The following is a 4,418-nucleotide window of genomic DNA, read 5'->3' on the forward strand; positions in this document are numbered from 1 at the left end:
TTATGTTTAAACTGAGCTGGATCAGATGGCGTTTTCTTGCTCTGTTCAGTATCCAGTTCTTTTTCTAACTTTCATTACCAATTTAACAAAAATCTATCAAATATTTATTGGATGCTTACCATGGACTTGACTCTATTCTCAACACAATTTCGCGTTTGGTTAAGATATCTTGCCTAAAAGGAGCTCAAAGTAGAATGTGGGACATAGACTTAACCAACTTGTACAGACACTGGATGGGATATGCGGGAGCATTAGAAATAGTAGCTCTTGGGAGAGAATAGACAAATACAGTTAATATATTCTAAGTTCTGCGCTATTTTATACTTAAGTGCCCTTAACTTGAGGCTGCTGGGAAGAGAAGCACTGGCAGGCTGAATAAAATGGCCATTTACCTCGCATGCGGACTATGATTAGCAATAAAGGAGTAAATTCTAAGCTCAGAGTCAAGTTAAAGCCAAAGGTCATGGCCGTTTGGTTCACTACTTGATAAACAGCCTGCTAGTTAATCTAACAATATCCATTCTGCTCATCTTCCTTCAGCAACAAAACTCGTGAAGGTTACACTAGACATGGCCATCCAGCTGATGACTTATTTTACAGCCTCACTTGTAGTTAGCTGAGGCTATGTGACAAATTTCTAGTAATGGGATATGAGCAGAAGTTACATGGAATTTCTAGGTAGGGCCCTTAAAAAAGGGGTTTTGTCTTCCCCCTTGCTTTTCTCCTTCCTCATTGGTTGGAATACAAAATTTAAATGAGCCCTGGAGAAGCCATTTGCTCCATGAAATGGAAGTCACATTGCGAGGATAGTAAACAGTTAAATCTCCAATATCCAAAATGGCTGAGACACTGAACCAAGCCTGCAACATCTATCCAAATTTTTCATAAGGTAAATAAACTGCCTTGTTTAATCCACTGTGTTTTTGTATCTCTTTATTTATAGTGTCATATCCTACACCTCAAATATCTTTTCCTCTTAAATGTCTTGGGACAGTGCTTGGCACATGGGGTCCCACTAAAATTGTGGACCACCAAGGGGCAGACCTCAGACAACGCAGAAGGTTTGTAAGCCTAAGGCCAGAACACAAACAGGCCTGGGCCGAGTTCAAATTGTTCTGAGCACGTTAGGCTAAGGTGAGAGAGAGAGTGTTACATATCTTTTCCCCAAACCAGCTTATAACACACCTCAAACTCTGCATTCCCTAGCCAAGTACTACCATTCTGATATTTCAGAAGGGAAAAACAGTCTAACCATACAAAATAAAAAAGAACATGAAATGTGAAAGAACAGAAATCAACTCTATACCTTATGGAACACGACTCAAAGTTATTTTCATTTATGACAGTATGAGCAGTACAAATTTGAATGCAATAAAGTTTTTCAATAAACACAGTTAAAATATATCTTATCTGAATTGAAATTTTTTAATTATAAGAAATTTACTTTTAGTTCATTTGTCTGCCACGACTTTCTCTTTGACAATACAGATCTGAGCTAATAATACTAAATTCTAGAAGATGATAATTGTTAATTGTTACATCCTTGCTTCCAATTACGGGCAAAAAAGCTTTTGCATTAAGTATATATCTTCTATTTAAGAATTTTTTGGGCTTAATGATTTTCTCAAAAAAGTATCACTTCACTAGTAATCTAGATTACTGCATTTTACTATCAAATTTCAAAAACAATTCTCAGTAACTTTCAATATCTCAAGCTAGGGGAGACAATATTTAGTAAAGACAGCCAGAAGTATATATATGACCCAAGATACTAAAAAATCTATAACAAGATTAAACACATAATCAGAAAGAAATTAGCCTTCAGTAAAATTATTTTTAGTAAATCATTTTTTGCCACCATAGTGCCATAAACCTATATTAAATGACATTATTTTAAAAAGAAAATAGCTCTATGAAATTTATTGTATATTTAATATACAAATATGGTCAAGGATACTGTCCCTTGTAATGCTCAATGCTTCCTTCTCCAATGAACCTAAGTGAAAAAAACTTCTATCAGGTCATAGTATCAGGTATAGTTGGACTTCTTCAGGTATCTGTCTGTCTGTCTGCCTGTCTCTCTCTCTGGATCTCTGGTGTCTGTCTCTCTCCGTGAGTGTGTGTGTGTGTGTGTGTGTGTGTGTGTGTGTTTCCTCATGGACCCTGTGGATCTTACAACTGTTTGTGATATTTGTTCATATTGTATATTAGACTTATAAGAGCCAAGTATCTGATCCACCAGTAAAAAATACATAGGATCGAAAGACAACTAACTTCCTAGAATCCCAGGCTTCTTAAATATAAGCTATAAATCATCGAAAACAATACATAGGACATTAAATATACATTCTGCTGCTAACTTAGGTAAATTTTACTTTATATCCTTGTTTTCTTTTTGATTAATTTATCTTATTTTTAATGCTTTCCTGATTTTTCTCTATATACGTCACCTACCCCAAATCTTTTTCTAGAAATAAGTGTATTTATAAATATACATGAATATTTTATAAGATGTTTTAAAAACTTCCTTAGTTTTGTAATTACTCGTTTCCATTTTTATAACAATTGATTAGACTTAAATTGCTGTGCTTCCTTGTATCATTGCTCATCACAGTTCTTTAGTTTTTCTCAGTAAGCTAAGAATACACTTGACCTTTTATTGCTTTTGTTGTTGTGAGGAGGACAAAATGGTATTTTCTAACTCCTTCCACACTTGTTCTTATGTGTAAATGTGACTGTGGCTGGGCAGATGAACTTCTTGGACTACAACATTCTTTCAGCATATGTTCTTATGAAGAAGACCTAAATAACCTGATTTTCATTGTTTTATAAGTAATCCACGTTCTCTGGACACCTATAGGATGGTTTCTTCATCCTCAACAGTGAGCACTTTTCTGAGAATACTTATGGGTATGGACCTGTTTTCATTTACTTTGCTTGGAAAACAGTGTGCTGTTCTAGTCTATGAACTCTGTTAATTTTTCCTTCTACTATAGAGAATTATTTTATGTATTTTATTGATTATTACTTCTTATTGATTTGCCCTAGTTTCTTCTTGGGAAACAGAATTATTTCTAATTTCACAGTATCACCCTACTTAAAATAGTACCTTCCCCAATAATTCCTATATCCCTTCTCTGATTTATTGTTTCTCTATAGCAGTGATCACCATTTTTTTATGGTTTCAGTCCACATCTCTTCCTCACATACAATCACTCCCATATTGATCTCCTACAGTTACACAGACTAAAAGGCTATCTATATGCTGATGTATTTCAAACTTTATCTTCAGCCCAGACCTGTCTCATAAACTCCGGCCTCACATGTCCAACCGCCTGCCCAACAATATCATTTTGCTAAAAGACAAACTCAACATGTCTGAAATTGAACTATCTCCCCTGAAATGGCTTCCATCACAGCCTCCTCCATCTCTGTAGTTGCCAACTCACCATTTCTTTTGCTCTGATAAAATGCCTTAGAATCATTCTTGATTCCTCTCCCCACACCTCATATCTTATCTTTAGTGAATTCTGTTGGCTCTGCCTACAAAATATATCTAGAAACAGACTGCTTCTTTCCTGCACAAACTCCACTGCTACCACTCCATTTTAGGTCACAATCACCTCTCCCCTAGAATGGCCTCCTAACTAGGCTCTAGGCTCTCTTCTCTCAAAGAAAAGTCCATACATGCCACAGACCTTGGCATTTTACTGGGTCTGCATTATTCCTGCTGCAAGGGATGCCGTCAAGTGAATACTTTTGAGTTCTAACACTAATGGTGGAAGATATCTTCATATCATAATCAGAATGGACCACTCTTTAAATGGTTATGCCATTCTAAGGAATCAGAAAAGGACAGGATTAACATTTCAGCAGCCTAAGAGCTAACTACCCTTCCTATTCTAATTGCCATAGCCTCAGATTGGGCACTTCCCTTAGACGTTCTTAGTATTTTATTACACTAACCTCTGATCTTCGAAATACATAGCTGGAAGGCCTTCCTTCTTATCCAGCTCAGGGTCCACTGCTTCAGCTTTTTTTGTAAAGAAAATAAAACAAAATTTATAGATAAGTTTTGCTTTATCATAGTTTTTACTTCTCACCAATATTTGTGCTGTGCCATGTCCCCTCTAGTGCTGCCATACAAAATAAAACACTGTCCTAACTATTAGACACGGCATTTGGGTGAGTGAGACCAGATTTGTTTATTGAATAATTTCAAAATCCAGTTAATGGTAATATCTGTGGGAGGAAACAGTCTCCAATTTAACGTCTGTAAAGTATTTCTCATTTCTGATTTTTGATTGTTATTATGCTTTATTTCATTTATTTCATTGTCAAATGTAGGTTTAGGGTAGTGCTGAGGTCAACTGAGGACTATAACCTATAACAGTGCCTACAAGTTTGTATATTTCTAA

Source organism: Pteropus vampyrus, unplaced genomic scaffold (assembly GCF_000151845.1).
Source record: "Pteropus vampyrus isolate Shadow unplaced genomic scaffold, Pvam_2.0 Scaffold4, whole genome shotgun sequence".
Taxonomy (NCBI): domain Eukaryota; kingdom Metazoa; phylum Chordata; class Mammalia; order Chiroptera; family Pteropodidae; genus Pteropus; species Pteropus vampyrus.